The 25,514-nt window shown below is 44.7% G+C and overlaps 1 pseudogene; it reads right to left on the bottom strand.

Moving 5' to 3' along the window:
- Positions 1-25,514, bottom strand: part of LOC139415632 (potassium/sodium hyperpolarization-activated cyclic nucleotide-gated channel 2-like) — a 105,516-nt pseudogene that overhangs the window by 20,506 nt on the left and 59,496 nt on the right.

Here is a 25,514-nt window from a genome sequence, read left to right as displayed (position 1 = left end):
GATGCAGCTTGTGTATTAGAGCAATACAGTGAACAACACCCCTCCAACCATGGACAACCTTTGCCCTGTCCATTTAGTTATAAAACATGTGAATAAAATATTGTACAAAAACAGATGCAGAAACAGCCACAAACAATGGGGAAATATGTTGTGTTTGAAATCAACAGCCTTGTTTTTCAAACCACCCATTTGGCCCTACCCACCATGACATCATGGAGGGGGAAGTGTTAATGAATCTACACATGAATGAACCAACAGGAAGTTGTGGTCCTATTGATTCAAAGTGACTAATTGACAAGCCACAAGGACTGATAATAGTGTAGTGATGCTAGCCCTATCTGAAGTAGGAGGATGTTGCATAAGCTCTGTCTCTGTCTCTGTCTCTCTGTCTCTCTCTGCCTCTCTCACTCCCCACATGTTGCCTTCTTTATGTATGGGCCTGGGGAGGTATATTATGTGCTTAGCTTTTTCATTGAACATACTGTCGAAGTTAGTCATACAGTGGATTGTCATAGTACTGATTATTGTTTATACTGTCTGGCTCAATTGTAAATATTCCTTTCCACTTTATATCAACAATATGAAATATGTGCTAAAATGGACTGTTCCTGTCAAGTCAGCTGTCAAGCAGGAAATCAATCAAGGCTACACGAGTAACATGGTCACTCCCATTGTATAATCATGGCATCTAGGGAATAGGGTGTAATTTCAGACGCAATCCTTGTTTCCTTCAGACTGACAGATGTGTATCGAACATGGATGTATCCTTTCAACATATAGCATGCATCACATAAGTGTCACGGTTTTCTGTATGTGAAGGAGAGTCGGACCAAAATGCGGCGTGTAGATTGCGATCCATGTTTAATAAACAAACGTAAAACACGAATCGATACAAACACTACAAAACAAAGAACGTAACGAAAACCGTAACAGCCCTATCTGGTGAACAACACAGAGACAGGAACAATCACCCACAAACACACAGTGAAACCCAGGCTACCTAAATATGGTTCCCAATCAGAGACAATGACTAACACCTGCCTCTGATTGAGAACCATACCAGGCCAGACATAGAAATAGACAAACTAGACAATGAAACATAGAATGCCCACTCAGCTCACACCCTGACCAACCAAAACATAGAAATATACAAAGTAAACTATGGTCAGGGTGTGACAATAAGACATGCATCACATCACCAAATGAGGGGTATTCAGTAAAGTATTATCAGACACGTAATGCATGCATTAATTTAGAGTACTGATGTTTTCCACGCATGTCAATAGCCCATCCCAACAGGCAGGATTTATATGAATGGATGAATGGGAGGATGGAAGCAACAATGACCTCGCCTGTTTTGCCACTGCTGAGGAGGTAAGTGACATACGGGCAGTTTGATGTGATGAGATGTGACCCTGTCTGCATCCATCGCCTGGTATCATTACTCTCTTCAGGACAACACAGCGTCCGTCCTCCCCAACCATCTTTCCTTTATACCTCTATCTCCTCTCTCTATCTTTATATCCTCTCCACACTTCTCTCCATTCTACCATTCTCTACCTCTGTTACCTCCGTACTGGTCCCTCCTCTCTTTACCTCTCTTCCATATCTCTGTCATCTCTCTCACTCTCTCTCCTTTCTAACTCAATTTCCTCTCTCTTTGATCTACCTTTCCTCTATACATCATCCCTTTTTCTCTCTAGTCTCTCTCTCATCTCTACCCCTCCCCTTCTACCTCTCTTCATGTTTTGTTGTTGTGAATAACTCGAGGGGCAGGCTGAGCTAAAACAGAACGGTAGTCGGGCCTGTGTCTAGGCCGGTTTGTGCCGTACAGCGAGATGTCAGTTTCTTTGGGGTATGAATGAGCTCTCCTGTATTACTGCCTGCAGTATTCCTGATACACGATAGAGTTACATGTTCATGCTGACCCTGAGCTCACAGATTGGCTCTCTGTCTGTTGACTCTCTGCTAGAGTAGTCTTACGGTTGACAAGCCATGCAGATGTAGCCTATAATGCGCTCTCCTCTGTTAAAGCACCTTCATTGTGTTACAAGCACATTGGACAAGTGACAGTGTAACACAATGGGAAGGTTACAGAGGGTAATGTCAGAAACACAGTTGTGACCCTATGTAGGGCTCCAGTCCTTGTGGCAGGGACACACACACACACTCACATCTGGATACCTATAAGAACAAGTAGCTGTTAATATCATTCTCTCTAATTAACTATGTATGGAAATCGCCCTCGAAACATTTAATCTTATTATTTTGTTTTCCTCATCATAATCTAATTCATTCTTAATTGCAATCGGTCCTGGCATAAACATCCATGGAAGCATGTCATTCTCACTCCTTGTACCTTCCTATAAAACATTTTGCAAAATCAATGTTCATAGATTAGATTTAGTCATCTCTATGATGCTTGTAATTTGTCATGCTTGAAAGTTTAAAATGCTTATTAATATTTATGACTGCTTATAAAGTTATTCAAAAGTGTTAAACAAGGCTGCTTGACTGGAGAGAACAGTAATTCAGTTCACAATCATCTTCCATAGTAGTCAATATCAAGGTAGGTAGGACAATGTAAGGGTGTCTACTTTTCTAATGCTATGAAACCACAGCAACAGGTAAAGAACGACTAAAGCTGTATCACTTAAACTTTACAAATTTGCAGCATGTCACTAACATTGAAGACACATTGGGTTTATTAGTGATGGCTCTAAATCGACTATGTGACACTGACCCTTGGATATACACAGAGAGCTAACATTAATAATGTTCATGTCAATCTCTCCTGGCTCAAAGTGAAGGAGGCGCACAGTACTTCATAGAGCCATGACTTCATGGAACTATTTCACGTCAAGTAACTCATGCAAGCAGTAGAATTAGATTTTTTTTTTTACTGATAAAAATACCCCTTATGGAACAGTGGAGACTGTGAAGCAACACAAACATAGGTACAGACACATGCATACAAACACACGATAACATACGCACTTGTCACGCCCTGATCTGTTACACCTGTCCTTGTACTTGTCTCCACCCCCCTCCAGGTGTCGCCCCTCTTCCCAATTATCCCCTGTGTATTTATACCTGTGTTTTTTGCTTGTTTGTGGCCAGTTCGTCTTGTTCGTTCAAGCTAACCAGCGGTTTCCTGTCAGCTCCTATCATTTCCCAGCCTCTCTTTCCTCGTCCTCCTGGTTTTTAGCCTTGCTTCGCGTTCTTTGATTACTTGTTAGATATTATTGCATGGTCGAACTAGAAGCATAAGCATTTCGCTACACTCGTATTAACATATGCTAACTATGTGTATGTGAACAATTACATTTGATTTGATTTGCTTGTCCTGACCTTGTATCCGCCCGCCTGACCTCTCTGCCTGACCCTGAGTCTGCCTGCCGTCCTGTACCTTTGCTCCACCTCTGGATTACTGAACTCTGCCTGTCCCTGACCCTGTTTCCCCCTGCCGTCCTGTACCTTTGCTCCACCTCTGGATTACTGAACTCTGCCTGTCCCTGACCCTGTTTCCCCCTGCCGTCCTGTACCTTTGCTCCACCTCTGGATTACTGAACTCTGCCTGTCCCTGACCCTGTTTCCCCCTGCCGTCCTGTACCTTTGCTCCACCTCAGGATTACTGAACTCTGCCTGTCCCTGACCCTGTTTCCCCCTGCCGTCCTGTACCTTTGCCTTACCCTGGATCTTCGACCCCTGCCTGCCTTGACCTGTCTTTGCCTGCCCCTGTTGTGACAATAAACATTGTTCCCTCGACAGTCTGCACCTGGGTCTTGCCTTGATCCCTGATAGCACTATACACACATGTACACAAGGATTTTGTGTTGTAGATACGTGGTAGTAGAGTAGGGGCCTGAGGTCACACACTTAATATGTTGTGAAATCTGTTGTAAATGTATTGTAATGTTGACATTTTTTTTGATAACTGCCTTAGTTTTGCTGGACCCCAGGAAGTGTAGCTAATGGGGATCCATAATAAATACAATTATACACTCGCCTCACTATCTCTATTCCAAGGTTTTGGAGGATGTTGCCTTTTATCAACTGCCAGCTCTATGAGTTTTACCATCCTTTGAAAACTGGAAGTTTGGAATAAAGAGAATGGAGAAAATGAAGGTCAGTGGCATCATTTTAATCTTACAATTTCCCCTAAAAAATAAACTGCCACAACTCCAAACTGAAGTGAAATGATGGTAATGGTGGACTGATGCAGGGGAATGCATTCACCATCCCAGTTCACAGCACCCTAGCAAAAGCTGCCAGCCTACTCGAAGGTAGTAAAGTTCACCGTTGCCCCTAGTGGCTGGTTTTGAAGGCAATTGTAGACGTTCTTGGGACCAGGATGGGACGTCTAACTTAGACTTAAAACTTGAGCGATCTCCCAGCAGATTTACCATGAAGGCCAAGAGCAGTGGTGTAGTGGTTCCTGGAAAAGTTGGTATACTCTAATTTTGCCAAACATTTCCCAAACAGCCCACCCGGTGAAGGAAATGTGCCCTGTGTGAAACATTCTATATGAAACAGTGACAGTTTCTGAAATACCTAAAACGCAGTGCACTCCCTAGATAGCCAGCTATTAGGGTCGAGGTTGGTCAGGGAGGCCACGGTTCCACTGGACATGGTGACGCAGGGGAATCAGGGAGCGTATAAGTCTCTTTATTATTTATTCGCCTGCGTTTCCAGTGGTGCTGGGGATTCCCTGGCTGGCTCGGCACAATCCTAAGATTTCGTGAAGACAGGGGGTTCTCCAGGGGTGGTCAGAGGACTGTTCTGGAAGGTGTCTGGGAGTTTCCATCGGTGCCACGTCGGTGGAGAGTCCAGACCAGGGTTCCACGGTGCGCATCCCCCCGAATATGCCGATTTGGCAATCACTTTCAGTAAAAAGAAAACTACTAAATTACTACCTCATAGCCCGGCAGGGGATTGTGCGATAGATCTCCAGGTAAACGCTGCGCTTCCCAAGAGTCATGTGTACCCATTGTCCCAGGAGGAGACGTTGGCTATGGAAATATATGTCACGGAATCTCTGGGACAGGGGTACATTCGGCCCTCCATCTCACCCGTCTCCTCGAGTTTCGTTTTTGTGAAGAAAAAGGAGGGAGGTTTGCGTCCGTGTATTGATTATAGAGGTCTAAATGTTATCACAGTGGGGTTTAGGTACCCACTACCTCTCATCGCTACAGCGGTGGAATCATTTCACGGAGCACAGTTCTTCACAAAACTGGATCTCAGGAGCGTGTATAGTCTGGTGCGTATTCGGGATGGAGATGAGTGGAAAACCGCGTTTAGTACCACATCGGGACACTATGAGTACCTCGCCATGCCGTATGGGTTAAAGAATGGTCCAGCCATCTTTCAATCCTTTGTAGACGAGATTCTCAGGCGTGGTTGTTTATATCAATGACATTCTGATCTACTCAGCCACCCGCGCCGCGCATGTGTCTCTGGTACGCAAGGTGCTTGGTAGACTGCTGGAGCATGACCTATACGTCAAGGCTGAGAAGTGTGTGTTCTCCAAATGAGCTGTCTCCTTCCTGGGCTATCACATTTCCACCTCGGGGGTGGTGATGGAATGTGACCGCATTAAGGCCGTGTGTAATTGGCCGACTCCGACCACGGTGAAGGAGGTGCAGCGTTTTTGGAGGTTTATCCGGGGTTGTGGCCAGGTAGCGGCTCCCATTACCTCACTGCTGAAGGGGGGCCCGGTGCGTTTGCGGTGGTCAGCAGAGGCGGACAGAGCTTTCAACAGGTTGAAGGCGCTGTTCACGGATGCACCCGTGTTAGCGCACCCGGACCCCTCTCTAGCATTCATAGTGGAGGTGGACGCGTCCGAGGCTGGGGTGGGTGCAGTGTTATCACAGCGCTCGGGTACGCCACCAAAACTCCGCCCCTGCGCTTTCTTTTCGAGGAAGCTCAGTCCAGCGGAGCGTAACTATGATGTGGGGGACCGGAAGTTGTTAGCGGTGGTCAGGGCTCTGAAGGTGTGGAGACACTGGCTTGAGGGGGCTAATACCCCTTTCTTATCTGGACCGACCACCAGAATCTGGAGTATATTCGAGCAGCTAGGAGACTGAAACCACGTCAGGCAAGGTGGGTCATGTTCTTCACCCGATTCCGTTTTACGTCGTCATACAGACCGGGCTCCCAGAACGTAAAGGCTGACGCACTGTCCCGCCTTTACGACACGGAGGATCGGTCCACTGAGCCTACTCCCAACCTTCCCGCCTCGAGGCTGATGGCACCAGTGGTATGGGAGGTGGACTCGGACATCGAGCGGGCGTTACGGGCGGAGCCCGCGCCTCCTCAGTGTCCGGCTGGGCGGAAGTACGTGCCGCTTGGTGTCCGGGAACAACCGATTCGGTGGGCTCACATACTACCCTCCTCGGGTCACCCTGGGGTGGCAAGGATAGTGGGGGGGCCTCCGGGAGAAGTATTGGTGGCCCACCTTGGCTAGGGACGTTAGGCTTTATGTCTCTTCCTGTTCGGTATGCGCCCAGAGTAAGGCTCCTAGGCACCTTCCTATAGGGAATTTACAACCCCTCCCCGTTCCACAACGACCATGGTCTCACCTATCCGTAGATTTCCTGACTGATCTCCCCCCGTCTCAGGGGAACACTACGGTTTTGGTGATTGTGGATCGGTTCTCTAAGTCCTGCCGTCTCCTCCCGTTGCCCGGTCTCCCTACAGCCCTACAGACTGCGGAGGAATTATTCACCCAAGTCTTCCGGCACTACGGGGTGCCGGAGGACATCGTCTCTGATCGGGGTCCCCAGTTCACGTCTGGGGGTCTCGGTCAGCCTGACCTCCGGTTATCACCCCGAGAGTAATGGGCAGGTGGAGAGAGTGAACCAGGAGGTGGGTAGGTTTATGCGGTCGTATTGCCAGGACCGGCCAGGGTAGTGGGCGAGATACATCCCCTGGGCTGAGATGGCCCAGAACTCACTACGCCACTCCTCTACTATCGTGTCCCCATTTCAGTGCGTGTTGGGGTACCAGCCGGTCGTGGCACCATGGCATCCGAGCCAGACCGAGGCTCCTGCGGTGGAGGAGTGGGTGCAGCGCTCCAAAGAGACCTGGAGGACCGTCCAGGGATCCCTCCAACAAGCCAGTGGACGACAGAAGACGAGTGCTGACCGCCACCGCAGTGAGGCCCCCGTGTTTGAACCGGGGGACAGGGTTTGGCTCTCGACCCGAACCCTGTGTCTGTCAGCGTAGTGTCCAGAGCATGGAGGCGCTACCAGGAGACAGGCCAGTACATCAGGAGACGTGGAGGTGGCCGTAGGAGGGCAACAACCCAATAGCAGGACCGCTACCTCCGCCTTTGTGCAAGGAGGATCAGGAGGAGCACTGCCAGAGCCCTGCAAAATGACCTCCAGCAGGCCACAAATGTGCATGTGTCTGCTCAAACGGTCAGAAACAGACTCCATGAGGGTGGTATGAGGGCCCGACGTCCACAGGTGGGGGTTGTGCTTACAGCCCAACACCGTGCAGGACGTTTGGCATTTGCCAGAGAACACCAAGATTGGCAAATTCGCCACTGGCACCCTGTGCTCTTCACAGATGAAAGCAGGTTCACACTGAGCACGTGACAGACGTGACAGAGCATGGAAACGCCGTGGAGATCGTTCTGCTGCCTGCAACATCCTCCAGCATGACCGGTTTGGCGGTGGGTCAATCATGGTGTGGGGTGGCATTTCTTTGGGGGGCCGCACAGCCCTCCATGTGCTCGCCAGAGGTAGCCTGACTGCCATTAGGTACCGAGATGAGATCCTCAGACCCCTTGTGAGACCATATGCTGGTGCGGTTGGCCCTGGGTTCCTCCTAATGCAAGACAATGCTAGACCTCATGTGACTGGAGTGTGTCAGCAGTTCCTGCAAGAGGAAGGCATTGATGCTATGGACTGGCCCGCCCGTTCCCCAGACCTGAATCCAATTGAGCACATCTGGGACATCATGTCTCGCTCCATCCACCAACGCCACGATGCACTACAGACTGTCCAGGAGTTGTCGGATGCTTTAGTCCAGGTCTGGGAGGAGATCCCTCAGGAGACCATCCGCCACCTCATCAGGAGCATGCCCAGGCGTTGTAGGGAGGTCATACAGGCACGTGGAGACCACACACACTACTGAGCCTCATTTTGACTTGTTTTAAGGACATTACATCAAAGTTGTATCAGCCTGTAGTGTGGTTTTCCATTTTAATTTTGAGTGTGATCCAGACCTCCATGGGTTGATAAATTTGATTTCCATTGATAATTTTTGTGTGATTTTGTTGTCATATACAGTTGAAGTCTGAAGTTTACATACACCTTAGCCAAATACATTTAAACTCAGTTTTTCACAATGCCTGACATTTAATCCTTGTAAAAATTCCCTGTTTTAGGTCAGTTAGGTTCACCACTTTATTTTAAGAATGTGAAATGTCAGAATAATAGCAGAGAATGATTTATTCAGCTTTGATTTCATTTGTCACGTTCCAAGTGGGTCAGAAGTTTTACATACTCTCAATTAGTATTTAGTGGAATTGCCTTTAAATTGTTTAACTTGGGTCAAACATTTTGGGTAGCCTTCCACAAGATTCCCACAATAAGTTGGGTGAATTTCGGCCCATTCCTCAAGACAGAGCTGGTGTAACTGAGTCAGGTTTGTATAGGCCTCTTTGCTCGCACACGCTTCATCAGTTCTGCCCACAAATGTTCTATGGGATTGAGGTCAGGGCTTTGTGATGGCCACTCCAATACCTTGACTTTGTTGTCCTTAAGCCATTTTGCCACAATTTTGGAAGTATGCTTGGGGTCATTGTCCATATCGAAGACCCATTTGCGACCAACCTTTAACTTCCTGACTGATGTCTTGAGATGTTGCTTCAATATATCCACATCATTTTCCTTCCTCATGATGCCATCTATTTTGTGAAGTGCACCAGTCCCTCCTGCAGCAAAGCACCCCCACAACATGATGCTGCCACCCCTGTGCCTGAAGGTTGGGATGGTGTTCTTCGGCTTGCAAGCTTCCCCCTTTCAAACCCTAGTCTGGCTTTTTTATGGCGGTTTTGGAGCAGTGGCTTCTTCCTTGCTGAGCGGCCTTCCAGGTTATGTCATTATAAGACTTGTTTTACTGTGGATATAGATAATTTTGCACTTGTTTCCTCCAGCATCTTCACAGGGTCATTTGCTGTTGTTCTGGGATTGATTTGCACTTTTCGCACCACAGTACGTTCATCTCTAGGAGACAGAACGTGTCTCATTCCTGAGCAGTACGACGTCTGTGTGGTCCCATGTGTTTCTATTTCCATGTGTTTATACTTGTGTGCTATTGTTTGTACAGATGAACATGGTACCTTCAGGCGTTTGGACATTTCTCCCATGGATGAACCAAACTTGTGGAGGTCTACAATTTTTTTTCTGGGGTCTTGGCTGATTTCTTTTAATTGTCCCATGATGTCAAGCAAAGAGGCACTGAGTTTGACGGTAGACCTTGTAATATATCCACAGGTACACCCCCAATTGACTCAAATGATGTCAATTAGCCTATCAGAAGCTTCTAAAGCCATGACATAATTTTCTGGAATTTTCCAAGCTGTTTAAAGGCACAGTCAACTTAGTGTATGTAAACTTCTGACCCACTGGAATTGTGATACAGTAAATTATTGGTGAAATAATCTGTCTGTAAACAAATGTTGGAAAAATTACTTGTCATGCACAAAGTAGATGTCCTAACTGACTTGCCAAAACTATGGTTTGTTAACAAGACATTTGTGGAGTGGTTGAAAAACAAGTTTTAATGACTCCAACCTAAATGTATATAAACTTCCGACTTCAACTGTATTATCCTTGACAAACTCATTTATTCTCCTCTTTGACTGTGCTTTCTATTGGTTTCCTTTCAACTTACTTTCATTGTCTAGCAGCCAAAGGCATTATCCTAGTCATACAATATAAGCAATCCATGACAATTGTTGCATCTTTAGATCTCCCCTCTTTCTAAATTTCGAATGGACATTTCCATCTCTGTCCATGAAACCACTCACATGTGCAATGCTCATTTTAGAACAGCGTTCTACAACCGTGCACATTGCTCCGCCCAAAAAATTTAAGAAATAATAGCTTATCAACATTTTAAGCTAAACATTCTGATCTGTTCCATCAGCCCAATTAATTTATACAGTGTATACCTCCACTAGACTACTTTGGTATGCATAGAGGGGATTAAATAATGAGTATACACAATGTCCATTGAAAAGTAAGTGGTATATACGACGTATGCCTGCATATACAGTACCCTCCACTACACCACTGGCCAATAGTTTTTCCTGACCTTTTGACCTGACCAGGAAAATGTTTGGGTTCCCCCACTGGATTTGCGGTTTTCCTGAACCAGAGCGTGTACTGTACCCAGCCCTACTACTAAATTGTTGGGCTGTTGGTGGGTGCAGGTAGCTTATGGATGTTAGTCTGTAGCTCTGATCTCTACAGCTCTGACTCACTGTTTAACTGCAGGCCAATGAGCAGCAACGTCAAACTGAGCAGGACGTATATGATAAAGGGACCCCATAGCAATCAAACACACACATAGAGCCTGCAAACAGTGCACAAGACAAAGACCCATACAAATCTTGTGTGAGAAGGACCCCTATGTGAGTCTATGGAGAGTCCGTCATACGACAGTTACTGTATTAGATATTCCACTTCACTAGAAGTCAGACAGAAGGAGTAGGTCTTTAAAGCTTGCTCAACTCTTGTTACTATGAGCTTTCACAAGTAGCAAAGGTTCGGGCAAATACATACCCATCACACTATGGAAATATTGACTCGTTAGGGGTTGCGTTGAGTAAATGGTGACAGTCGGTTGAGTGGAGCACTGTACCTCCCTAAAGGTCGCTTGGGTCACATTTTCCTCAGAACCTATTTAGAAGTGCTGCTCCATCCCTCCATCCCTCCGGAGGAGGACAGTAACAGTTACATGACGCCTAATGCTCAAGGTGGGGTGGCCGCGGTAACGCTGTGTCCTCGGGCAAATTGTGTTTCACCCAGCTAGACGTCAAGGACCCCAAGGTCGTCAAGATGAGAGAGGGATGGGGGTTGTGTCACCTCCAACAGTAGAGGAGAGGACACAGGGACATGCTGCTGCTGCACTCTTTCTGCACTGTCCTCAATATGACAGACAGACAGGTTAACGACAATGTATCCTATATGAGAAAACTAGAGAAGCCACCCAGCAGACATGCCCATGTGTGTTTGTGTCTGTGTGTATCTCAGTGTGTGTGTATCTGTGTGTTTATGTGTGTGTGTCTGTGTGTGTCTCAGTGTGTCTGTGTGTGTCTGTGTGTGATGCGTTCATATGTGCGTCCATGGAATGTGTGACCGAGATAGGTAGATTGAGAGGAACAGAGTGTACCTTTAGTGTGTCTAATCAGAAACAAAAGCCCTGACCGCCTAATTCGTGGCTTTGCATGCTTTTCCAGTGACAGGAGACGTGTGCATCTCTTTAGCTAGCGATCTATCTCTCTATCTCAAATCAAGTTGAATCAAATTGTATTTGTCACATGCTCCAAATACAACCTTACAGTGAAATGCTTACTTACAAGCCCTAACAAACAACACAGTTTAAAAAATAAAATGAAAATACCTTAAAAAAACATTAGAATAAGGAATCAAAGCAAAAAAATAATTAAAGAGCAGCAGTAAAATAACAATAGCGAGGCTATATACAGGGGGTACCGGTACAGAGTCAACGTGCGGGGGCACTAGTTAGTCAAGGAAATCTTGGTCCCTGAATAGGGAGTAGTAGGGATGGATGTGTTGTGTCAGGTCATCACTAGTTACCACAGCCACAAAGTTATAAACCCTGCCTATTTATACAACTGATCATCTTAAAATGTGATTTTAAACCTAATCTTATGCCCAACCTTTAAAAAACTTAGCAGAGCTCGTGCCTTTCAAGCAACTTTTTTCAAATCATCATTAGACTCGCATCTCCCTCAACGTCAGTAAGACAAAAGAGATGACCGTGGACTACAGGAAAAGGAATGGAGGTCGAACACGGCCCCAATCACATCAATGGGTGGAGCGGGTCGAGAGTTTCAAGGTCCTTGGTGTCCACATCACCAACAAACTATCATGGTCCAAACACAACAAGAAAGTCGTGAAGAGGGAACGACAATGCCTTTTCCCCCTCAGGAGACTGAGAAGATTTGGCATGGGTCCCCAGATCCTCAAAAAGTTCTACAGCTGCACCATCGAGAGCATCCTGACCGGTTGCATCACCACCTGGTATGGCAACTGCTCGGCATCTGACCGTAAGGCGCTACAGAGGGTACTGCGCACAGCCCAGTACATCACTGGGGCCAAGTTTCCTGCCATCCAGGACCTATGTACTAGGCGGAGTCAGGAAGGCCCAAACAATTGTCTTGGTGTATTTGGACCATGATAGTTTGTTGGTGATGTGGACACCAAGGAACTTGAAACTCTCGAACCGCTCCACTACAGCCACGCTGATGTTAATGGGGGCCTTGCTAGAAATAGACAAAGAAATAGGAGTACCTATTTATTTGTTATTTGTTGACCGCTCAACACAGAATAGCCCATGTGCGCACTCCCTCAAATCGTTTGGAGAAAATATCCTTTCTGTTTTATTCAGCTTTGTTCAATTGTATTCGTCATACTACAAAATAATGCCACAGAATTTTAAGAAAATCCTGTCTGCTATAAGAACTAGTGTAGCGCACTGCCATTTGGCATAGCCAGATCAGGACTTAACCTAAGGACAACTCAGAGTATGCTATTCTGTTCTTCTGAAATAGACTACATTTTCATCATATCATGTTTCTTTAGAGCTGTCTAAAATAAATAATGGATTCATTGTGAAGGTATATGTCACACCCTGACCATAGTTTGCTTTGTATGTTCTATTTTTTGTTTGGTCAGGGTGTGATCTGAGTGAGCATTCTATGTTGGATGTCTTGTTTGTCTGTTTCTGTGTTTGGGCCTGATATGGTTCTCAATCAGAGGCAGGTGTTAGTCATTGTCTCTGATTGGGAGCCATATTTAGGTAGCCTGTTTTGTGTTGGGTTTTGTGGGTGAATGTTCCTGTCTTTGTTTGTTACACCAGATAGGGCTGTTTTCGGTTTTTCACGGTTCTTGTTTTGTATATTGTTTTATTTTCATCTTTATTAAAGATGTATCAAAATAACCACGCTGCGTTTTGGTCCGCCTTTCCTTCAACAGAAGAAAGCTGTGACAGTATAGGCTATATTACATGGATTTATTAGACTTTAAAATGTAGATGTTCCAAAGGTCTGCAGTGGCTGGAAGCCAGGAGATGCTAAATGTGTTTATGTTAATTAACGGTCAATTACTGTGAGACCAACAGTTATTTGCTTGACAATACCTAGGTGTTTGGTTAGACTGTAAACTCTCCTTTCAGACTCACATTAAGATTCTCCAATCCAAAATTAAATCTAGAATCAGCTTCCTATTTCGCAACAAAGCCTCCTTCACTCATGCTGCCAAACAACCTCAGAAACTGAACATCCTACCGATCCTTGACTTCGGCAATGTCATTTACAAAATAGCAACACACTACTCAGCAAGCTGGATGTAGTCTATCACAGTGCCATCTGTTTTATCACCAAAGCCCCATATACTACCCACCACTGTGACCTGTATGCTCTCGTTGGCTGGCCCTCACTACATATCTGTCGCCAAACCCACTGGCTCCAGGTCATCTACAAGTCTTTGCTAGGTAAAGCCCCGCCTTATCTCAGCTCAATGGTCACCATAGCAACACCCACTCATGGCACACGCTCCTGCAGGTATATGGCACTGGTCATCCCCAAAGCCAACACTTCCTTTGGCCACCTTTCCTTCCAGTTCTCTGCTGCCAATGACTGGAACAAATTGCAAACATTTCTGAAGCTGGAGTCTTATATCTCCCTCTCTAACTTTAAGCGTCAGCTGTCAGAGCAGCTTACCGATCACTGTACCTGTACACAGCCCATCTGTAAATAACACACCCAACTACCTCATCCCCATATTATTACTTACCCTCTTGCTATTTTGCACCCCAGTGTCTCTACTTCCACATCATCATCTGCACATCTATCACTCCAGTATTAATGCTAAATTGTAATTATTTTTGCCTCTATAGCCTATTTATTGCCTACCTCCCTACTCTTCTACATTTGCACACACTGTACATAGATTTTTCAATTTTTCTTTTATTTTCTGTTATTGACTGTACTTTGTTCATGTGTAACTCTGTGTTGTTTTTGTCGCACTGCTTTGCTTTATCTTGGCCAGGTCGCAGGTGTAAATGAGAACTTGTTTTCAACTGGCCTACGTGGTTAAATAAAGATAAAATTATTACTTTTTTTTTTTAAACAATCACCAACTGACAAAATTCCGTGACAGACAAAGCCCTAATTATAGTATGGCTTATCCTATATAACTACTGCTTTACACACCTTTTCTATTCATATATGGTCCATACTGTCTTTACACACCATAAAGACATTCAGAAAGTATTCACAACCCTTGACTTTTTACACATTTTGTTGTGTTACAGTCTGAATATAAAATTGACTAAATTGAGTTTTTTTTGTCACTGGCCTACACACAATACCCCATAATGTCAAAGTGGAATCATGTTTTTAGAAATGTTTAGAAATTCATGAGTCAATTAGTATTCAATCACTTTGTTATGGCAAGCCTAAATAAGTTCAGGAGTAAAAATGTGCTTAACAACTTAACAACATAATAAGTTGCATGTACTAATAGTGTTTAACATGATTTTTTAATGACTACCTCATCTCTGTACACCACACATAAGGTCCTTCAGTCGAGCAGTGAATTTCAAACACAGATTCAACCACAAAGACCAGGGAGGTTTTCCAATGCCGCACAAAAAAGGGCACCTATTGGTAGTCTATGGTGAAAGTTGGGATGGGCTGAGAGTGGCTGAAGGTTGGGATTAAATAGCTTATGTTTGGTCATGTATTATTGTTATGTGACTGCTTTATATAAAAGTACCATGTATGTAAAATGTGTATGCAAAATATGCATGTGTAGCAGAAAAGCTGTAAAAAAAATAAAATAAAAAAGATATTTGTCCTCTGAAGAGGGGGGGAGGTTGCGGAGGGGTTAATGAAAAACCATTTAAAAAAGAGAAAAATCATAGAAAAAAATAACAATTGTCAAGACTTTCGCCGAACTCGGCTCTTCTCCTTGTTCGGGCGGCGTTCGGGGGTCGACGTCACCAGCTTTCTAGCCATCGCCGCTCCATTTTTCATGTATCCATTTGTTTTGTCTTGTTCCCTGCACACCTGGTTTTCATTCCCCAATCAATCTACATGTATTTATTCCTCTGTTCCCCATCATGTTTTTGTGTAAGATTGTTTGTTACGTGTGTATTGTTGACGCGCCAGACTGGCTTGTTTTTTCCATGTAATTTTTCACAAAAATCTTTATTGTTAAACATAATTCTTGTGACTGTTTTACGTGTTTTGCACTTTTGCCTAAATAAAGTGTGCGCCTGTTCACAAATCTCTGCTCTCCTGCACCTGACTTCGCTACCAATACGCACACAGCTGACAACAATTTAGCCCTCTATGGCATGAATGTTTATTTTGGGGGGAAAAAAATATTTCACCCCATTTTTTGGGGAGCTTGGGGGTCCCTGATAATATATCCATCATTAAATTTGCTACGAGGTTACTGAAACACCAAGGTTTTCTATAGTACATATGATAAGTGGAATAAGGAAAACAGGCAATATATGCATTAGAAAAAGTTAGATTTTGACAAACATCAACCACAAATGGTTCCAACCAATCACAATTAGAAGCTTTAAAGTCAAAACTTCAAACAATTAAACAAACTACTACCAATTACAACGAACACCTCATGTATAAATGTTTCTCACATTTCATATAAACATATAAACCAACATCCAAATGACTGTCTGTGTGTGTGAGAGTGTGTATTTGTGTGTGTGTGTGTGTGTGTGTGCGAGTATATGTGTGTTTCAGTGTGTCTGAATGTGTGCTTGTGTGGGTTATTGTTTGAATCAGTGTTTCTCTTTTTGACAAAGCACACTCTGATTTCCTATTCTGTGTGGAACCTCAGGAAGCAGTTGCTGGTGGATGTGAAACAGAGGTGGACATCGCATTTCCGGCATTTGGCTTTTGGTGTACCTGTGACCCTGGTATCTTGCATCTCCCCTTCTTTTCAGCCATAATCATCCAGTAGGCTGTGGCATCCAGGCGCACATCAGGGACTGGAATTGGAGCAGCGGGTCATTTTCTCCTCCTCTCCTCATACTCACCAGCAATTGTGGAACTGGGACGACCTTTTTTGCACTCCAGACTCTTTCCACTTTTGCATAGGCCTTCAGCGATGTATGACTTGAAGGTATACAGCTTCATTTCTTCCTTCTTGCTCATACCAGTGCCTTCACAATCACTTCGGTAGAGCAGCCAGGTGGTCACGATGATCATATCCAGGAAGTGGAACACCAGCCGGTGGTACCACTACGTTGATCTGATTTTGTTCCGGTACAGTGCAATCAGTGAGTCAGCAGATACACCCAACCCATATTCTTGTTGTATTCTTTCACCACCAAGGGACTTTGGTGATCATCTTTCACTTGCAATCCCACCTGTCAACCTCGGTAACTGGGAGGTCTCCAGTGTAATCACTCAGAAGGGTCACTGAGCAGTTATCGTACTACTTCACAACGTGCAAGGGGGTTTCTCCATCCATGACCATCTTCTGTTCAAAAGATCCACGTCCTGCTCTCTTCAGCTCAGCATCGCACATCAAGTTGACGCCTGGTAGTCTGTTGCCACGAACAGTACCAGTGCAGTGAATTCCCTGCTGAGCCAGTGTGAGGACAAGAGGGACACTCGTAAATCAGTTGTCGAAGAAGAGCTTGTAGGTCTTGCTTGGGTATAGGCTGGGCCAGGCAGAGGACAACGTTGCCACTTGCTCCCACATCTGCTAGCTCAGGGGGTTATACAACTCTCCCTGTGTAGATTTCTAAGTTGTGCGGGACACCATCAGAGCCAGCCAAGACGAGTATCTTGTAGCCCCATGTCTTTGGTTTTGATGGCAGGTATTGCTTCAATCTATTTCTTCCCTTGAATGGGACCATCTGCTCATCAACAGCCAGCTTCTCACCCATTGGGATTGACTTCAGTTTTGAGGTTAGATGAGTGATCAGTGTTCATATCTTGTGGAGAGGATAATATTTTCCTTCTGTCTCTCTTCACTGTTACTGAAGTGCAGGGATTTTGATGGCCTCCCATCTATTCAGTATCATGGTGTCAGCTACTTGGGACACTCGGCAGGCTTCGTTCCAAAACATGTGGGTGCCTGGTAAACCAAGCAATGACATGTACACCACAATACCCAGAAACTGCTCCAATTCTTTTGTAGTGAGGTTAAGGGGATTGTTTGCGTTACATTGTATCGCATATAGATTTGACTACCCTACAAAAACTTACAGAATGTCTTTAGAGAAAAACAGCTTGAAGTACTGGATATCATCAGATCTTGAAAGCAAGCCCTGACATTCTGGGTAAGCATTGAAGTATGCAATGTGGCGTGTTCTCCACCGGGGTAGGTGTGGAACATCAATCTCTGCTACATCTTCATCCTCAGACTCAGTCTCATTGTCAATAGACAGGCATTCTCCTTGAAAGCAGGAAGCACACATTTGAATGTGTCATATACTCTTCTTCATCCACTGACATGCATGCAAACAAACACACACACCACACACACACGTGCACACACATGTTACTTTGCTGACTGACCCCTAACTGACCCCTGACCTCCTAACTGTCTCTCAAACTGGATTCGGGGATCCACTCTTCCTGACTTTCTTCAAGCTCACTGTCTTTATTGTCACTCTCCTCAAGCTCACTGTCAGAGGGAATGACCCTAACTGCTCGATCATGTTCCTTCCACCCATACAATGTTCTTGTGTCCATTTCCAGTAAGTATCAGTAGATAGTAAAGTAAAAACATTGACTATGGTCATAAATATGCATCTAAGCACATCTCCACACTTTAGCATGATATTGCCTGGACAAAAGTGGTCTAACTGCACAATGTTTCCCTGAGGCAATGAACCAAAAAACACAGTTTTAGTATACAAATGAAAACCAAATGTCTTTAAACAATCACACATACTTCTTTACATACTCATACTTTTTCATATAAAGTTATTGAAATATAAACATGTTAAAAAGTGATTTTATCTTACCAATTGGGGGCACTGTGTCCCATGTGGCTTTGCTTCCTGAAAGGACTGCTCCACCCCCAGACAAAAGGCCACACCCACTTCAGCCCCTCATTTCATTGGACACAGACATGTTGTGTGATATTATATATATATTTTTTTTATTTAAAAAAGGGCGGAGTGGGCGGCGTGAGGTCCAAAAAGGTTGTTTGTTGCCTGAGGGCAACACCATACCATAGAGGGATATGTAAATGTAAAAATGTTTTTTCAAATAATACAAAAAAAAGGGCACCTACTGGTAGATGGGCCAAAATAAAAAAGCAAACATTGAATATCCCTTTGAGCATGGTGAAGTTATTAATTACACTTTGGATGGTGTATCAATACACCCAGTCACTACAAAAATATAGGCGTCCTGCCAGATAGGGAGGAAACTTCCGGCGCCGACAGAGATGGCCGCCTCGCTTCGCGTTCCTAGGAAACTATGCAGTATTTTGTTTTTTTACGTGTTATTTCTTACATTGGCACCCCAGGTAATCTTCGGTTTCATTACATACAGTCGGGAGGAACTACTGAATATAAGAGCAACATCAATTCACCATCATTACGACCAGGAATATGACTTTCCCGAAGTGGATCCTGTATTCTGCCTTCCATCCAGAACAATGGATCGGATCCCAGCCGGCGACCCAAAACAACGACATCATAAAAGGGGCAAACGAAGCGGTCTTCTGGTCAGGCTCCGGAGAAGGGCACATCGCGCACCACTCCCTAGCATACTATTCGCCAATGTCCAGTCTCTTGACAACAAGGTTGATGAAATCCGAGCAAGGGTAGCATTCCAGAGAGACATCAGAGACTGTAACGTTCTTTGCTTCACGGAAACATGGCTCACTCGAGAGACTCTATCGGAGTCGGTGCAGCCAGCTGGTTTCTTCACACATCACGCCGACAGAAACAAGCATCTTTCTGGTGAGAAGAGGGGCGGGGGAGTATGCCTTATGATTAACGAGACGTGGTGTGATCATAACAACATACAGGAACTCAAGTCCTTCTGTTCACCTGAGTTATTTGACTCTATGTAAACTGGAAACCCCATATCCTGAAGCTGCATTCATTGTAGCTGGGGATTGTAACAAGAATAATCTGAAAACAAGACTCCCTAAATTCTATCAGCATATCGATTGCGCAACCAGGGCTGGTAAAACCCTGGATCATTGTTATTCTAACTTCTGTGACGCATATAAGGCCCTCCCCCGACCTCCTTTCGGAAAAGCTGACCACGACTCCATTTTGTTGCTTGCAGCCTACAGACAGAGACTAAAACAAGAAGCTCACGCACTCAGGTCTGTTCAACGCTGGTCCGACAAATCTGATTCCACGCTTCAAGACTGCTTCGATCACGTGGATTGGAATATGTTCCGCATTGCGTCCAACAACAACATTGACGAATACGCTGATTTGGTGAGCGAGTTCATTAGAAAGTGCATTGACAATGTTATACCCACAACAACGATTAAAACATTCCCAAACCAGAAACTGTGGATTGATGGCAGCATTCGTGCAAAACTGAAAGTGCGAACCACTGCTTTTAACCAGGTTAAGGTGACCGGAAACATGACCGAATACAAACAGTGTAGCTGTTCCCTCCGCAAGGCAATCAAACAAGCTAAGCGTCAGTATAAAGACAAAGTAGAGTCGCAATTCAACTGCTCAGACACAAGAGGTATGTGGAAGGGTCTACAGTCAATCATGGATTACAAAAAGAAAACCAGCCCCGTCGCGGAACAGGATGTCTTGCTTCCAGACAGACTAAATCACTTTTTTGCTCACTTTGAGGACAATACAGTGCCACTGACACGGCTGGCTACCAACACCTGCGGACTCTCCTTCACTGCAGCCGACGTGAGTAAAACATGTAAACGTGTTAACCCTCGCAAGGCTGCAGGCCCGGACGGCATCCCCAGAGCAAGCGCAGACCAGCTGGCTGGTGTGTTTACGTTCCCACATGCTTCAAGAGGGCCACCATTGTTCCTGTTCCCAAGAAAGCTAAGGTAACTGAGCTAAACGACTACTGCCCCGTAGCACTCACTTCCGTCATCATGAAGCGCTTTGAGAGACTAGTCAAGGATCATATCACCTCCACCCTACCTGACACCCTAGACCCACTCCAAACTACCTGCCCTCCTGGACACCTACACCACCTGATGTCACAGGAAGGCCATAAAGATCATCAAGGACAACAACCACCCGAGCCACTGCCTGTTCACCCCACTATCATCCAGAAGGCGAGGTCAGTACAGGTGCATCAAAGCAGGGACCGAGAGACTGAAAAACAGCTTCTATCTCAAGGCCATCAGACTGTTAAACGGCCACCACTAACATTGAGTGGCTGCTGCCAACACACTGACTCAACTCCAGCCACTTTAATAATGGGAATTTATGTAAAATATATCACTAGCCACTTTAAACAATGCCACTTAATATAATGTTTACACTTTACTCATCTCATCTCATATGTATATTTATATACTGTACTCTATATCATCTACTGCATCTTTATGTAATACATGTATCACTAGCCACTTTAAACTATGCCACTTTGTTTACATACCCTACATTACTCATCTCATATGTATATACTGTACTCGATACCATCTACTGCATCTTGCCTATGCCGTTCTGTACCATCACTCATTCATATATCTTTATGTACATATTCTTTATCCTGTGTGTATGAGGTAGTAGTTGTGGAATTGTTAGGTTAGATTACTCGTTGGTTATTACTGCATTGTCGGAACTAGAAGCACAAGCATTTCGCTACTCTCGCATTAACATCTACTAACCATGTGTATGTGACAAATCAAATTTGATTTTATTTTATTTAAAACCGCTCAGGGATTTCACCATGAGGCCAATGGTGACTTTCAAACAGTTACATGGAATGGCTGTGATGGGAGAAAACTGAGGATCGATTAACAACATTGTAGTTGCTCCACAAAACTAACCTAAATGACAGAGTGGAAAGAAGGAAGCCTGTACAGAATAAAAATATTCCAAAACATGCAACCTGCTTGCAATAAGGTACTAAAGTAAAACAGCAAAAAACTTGGCAAAGAAATTAACTTTATGTCCTGAATACAAAGAGTTATGTTTGGGGCAAATCCAACAACACATCACTGGGTACCACTCTATAGATTTACAAGCATTGTGGTGGCTGCATCATGTTATGGGTATGCTCGTCATCATTAAGGACTGGGGTGTTTTTAAGGATAAAAATAAATAAATGTAGCCAAGAAGACACTGAATGTTCCTGAGTGTCCGAGTTACAGTTTTGCCTTAATTCTGCTTGAAAATCTATGGCAAGACCTAAAAATGGTTGTCTAGAAATGATCAACAACCAATTTGACAGAGCTTAGAGAATTTAGAAAATAATAATGGTCAAATGTTGCACAATCCAGGTGTGGAAAACTAATAAAGGCTTACCCAGAAAGACTCACAGCTGTAATCACTGCCAAAGGTGATTTTAAAATGTATTGTCACAGGGGGGTCAATACTTATCTAATCAAGACACACTATATATACAAAAGTATGTGGACACCTCTTCAAATGAGTGGATTTGGCTATTTCAGCCACATCCGTTGCTGACAGATGTATAAAATCCAGCACACTGCCATGCAGTCTCCATAGACAATCAATGGCAGTAGAATGGCCTTACTGAAGAGCTCAGTGACTTTCAGCGTGGCACCGTCATAGTTTGCCACCTTTCCAACAAGTCAGTTCATCAAATTTCTGCTAGAGCTGCCCAGGTCTACTGTACAGTAAGTGCTGTTATTGTGAAGTGGAAACGTCTAGGAGCAACAACGGCTCAGACGTGAAGTAGTAGGCCACACAAGCTCACAGAACGGACCGCCAAGCACTGAAGCGCATAAAAATCACCTGTCCTTGGTTACAACACTCACTACCGAGTTCCAAACTGCTTCTGGAAGCAAGGTCAGCACAAGAACTGTTCGTCGGGAACTTCATGAAAGGGGTTTCCATGGCCGAGTAGCTGCACACAAGCCTAAGATCACCATGTGCAATGCCAAGCGTTGGCTGGACTGGTGTTAAGCTCGCCGCCATTGGACTCTGGAGTGATGAATCACGCTTCACCTTCTGGCTGTTCAACGGACCAATCTGGGTTTGGGATAGGCCAGGAGAATGCTACCTGCTTGAATATATAGTGCTAACTGTAAAGTTTGGTGGAGGAGGATTAATGGGGCTGTTTTTTATGGTTTGGGCTAGGCTCCTTAGTTCCAGTGAAGGGAAATATTAATGCTACAGCATAAAATGACATTCTAAACAATTCTGTGCTTCCAACTTTGGGGAAGGCCCTTTCCTGTTTCAGCATGACAATGCCCCCATGCACAAAGCGAAGTCCATACAGAAATAGTTTGTTGAGATCGGTGTGGAAGAACTTGACTGGCTTGCACAGAGCCCTGACCTCAAGCCCATCGAACACCTTTGGGATGAATTAGAACGCCAACTGCGAGCCAGGCCTAATCGCCCAACATCAGTGCCCGACCTTACTAATGATTGTGGCTGAATGGAAGCAAGTCCCTGCAGCAATGGTCCAACATCAAGTGGAAAGCCTTCCAGAAGAGTGGAGGATGTTATAGCAGCAAAGGGGGACCAATTCCATATTAATGCCCATGATTTGGGAATGAGCTGTTCGACGAGCAGGTGTCCACATACGTTTGGTCATGTAGTGTATATTAGTGCTTTATTTTTCATCTTTATTTATATATATATATTTTTACATATGTTTGAATTTTTCTTCCACTTTGATAAGAGTATTTTGTGTATATCGTTGACAACAAATTACAATTAAATACATTTTAATCCCACTTTGTATTAACAAAATGTGGCAAAGTTCAAGTGTGAATACTTTCTGAAGGCACTGTATTACTGCACTATAGGAGCTAGAAACACAAGTATTCCTCTACACCTGCGATAACATCTTCAAATCATAGCTTTAACCAAAAATACTGAATACTGTATAAACTCCTCATTTCCCCTAGTTGCTCCCTGATACTGTACTGTGACCCAGAAAACAAGATGATTATCTCTCCAAGATAATTTAAAAAACTACGTTTGAGAGGGCCAGGAACAAGAGACAAGAGGAGCCAAACAGTAGATGACAGAAGCAGAGTTGGAGGTACTGTTCTCATCTGTGCTTCTTTGTTCTCAACATTAGCCAGATGCTGCAATTAGACAACAAAGCCGGACCAATTACTGCAACCCAGGGGGACGTGCTGCTACGGACTGAATAACACACTGCCAGATCACAGAGGATCTAAGAAGCAATATCCTTATAGAGCAATGTTCTCCTTCTTAAGAGACATGACCACATGCTTTGATGATCTGTGAGGACACTGAGACTGAGTGACACTGGCAGTAACAGGAATTTTCCTGAGTTTGTGACTAAACCAGGGAAAACTCCAGGCCATAGTTAAAACTTATGTCTATGGCCCTAAATTTTCACCTGGTCATTGTAAATTGGCCCAGCATCCTCCGGGTTTGGCCGGGGTAGGCCGCCATTGTAAATAAGAATTTGTTCTTATTAACTGACTTGCCTAGTTAAATAAAGGTTCAATAAAAATTATTTAATATTTTTGTTAAATGGCTTAGACCTCATTGACGGCCTGGGATGAGTTGGAAGCTGTACCTACCTTCTCCTGGTACTGGCGCCGGGATGAGTCCAGGGACTGGATAAGGGCGGTAGCGTGGCCGATGAACATGGCGTAGCAGGTGGCTCCCACGATCATACTGAGCATGGTCAACCAGATATCAGACATGCTCTCTGGGGCTTGGCGCCCATAACCGATACACAGCATGTGACTCATGGCTTTGAACAGGGCAAAGGAGTACAGCTCGCTCCACGAGTCATTCTGTTGGGAGAGAAAGAGCAGGGTTTCTATTACAAAAGAGTGCATTATAGAGAAAGAGTAACACTGTAATAAAACCACATTTTCAATATCACTGTGCCGAAACAAGACTACGGTCAACCTAAAACTCTCAAATTCTAAGGCTTCAGTGAGAAATGAAAAGATAGTGGAAAGACAGAGAGAGAAAGATGGAGATAGAGAGAGAGGCAATAAAATAAAGTGTGTGAAAGAAAGCTGCAATCCCACCCATTCTGTAGTAGCTAAGACATTATGACTCCATTGTGCTAGCTAGCTGCTTGTTGAAGGCCTAATCACTCCAGCACAGTGCTGTTGGTTCAGGTGTAGAAGGCCACTTCAGACTGGGCTCTAATGAGGAGCCACTCTGCCTTTGATTTGTCTATACAGTGAGACTAGAGAAATGTTAAACACTCTCTCCTCAGCCCGCTAACAGCAACACTGACTAAAAAACGCTGCCTGGCTACAGGTTTAATCCTTTAGAGTGATTTCACTGCTTCTACTCAGCTAATTGTAGGACTGTTGGTTCGGAGTTAGACTGTCCTGGCTGTACAAAGCAGAGCCAAAGAGAGCTGTCCCAACTGTCATTGATTGACTCCTTCTGGATTGGATTGTATCCGTTTTGAATTCACTCGACCCTATTTGCATTCCATTAAAAAATATTTTGTTGGGAAATGGTTCAGGGGAAAATAAAGGGAAATGTGAGGGAGGCATCAGATTGTTTTAAAATGTGACAGAGGGACGTGGATGGAAGGAAATAACAGGACGGTGATAGATAGGTGCTGATCTTGGGGGCACTCAGCACTGCCAACGGATGTGTATGCATGTGTGCTCATATGGCCCTTCCTCTCTCTCTCTGTGCTAGGGGCAGCTTCAGCCCCCGACCTGGTCCCAACGCCTTGGGTGTGTGACAGAGGCAGAACTCTCTCTCTCTCTCTGTGCTAGGGGCAGCTTCAGCCCCCGACCTGGTCCCAACGCTTTGGGTGTGTGACAGAGGCAGAACTCTCTCTCTCTCTCTGTGCTAGGGGCAGTTTCAGCCTCCGACCTGGTCCCAACGCCTTGGGTGTGTGACAGAGGCAGAGCTCTCTCTCTCTCTCTCTGTGCTAGGGGCAGCTTCAGCCTCCGACCTGGTCCCAACGCCTTGGGTGTGTGATAGAGGCAGAGCTCTCTCTCTCTCTTTCAAATCAATTTAAGGGCTTTATTGGCATGGGAAACATGTGTTAACATTGCCAAAGCAAGAGAACTAAACAATAAACAAAAGTGGAATAAACAATACAAATGAACAGTAAACATTACACTCACAAAAGTTCCAAAACA

The sequence above is a fragment of the Oncorhynchus clarkii genome, chromosome 1, assembly GCF_045791955.1.
Source record: "Oncorhynchus clarkii lewisi isolate Uvic-CL-2024 chromosome 1, UVic_Ocla_1.0, whole genome shotgun sequence".
In the NCBI taxonomy this organism is placed as follows: domain Eukaryota; kingdom Metazoa; phylum Chordata; class Actinopteri; order Salmoniformes; family Salmonidae; genus Oncorhynchus; species Oncorhynchus clarkii.
The sequence above is the reverse complement of the archived record's forward strand: the minus strand, read 5'-3'. Positions and strand labels throughout refer to the sequence as shown.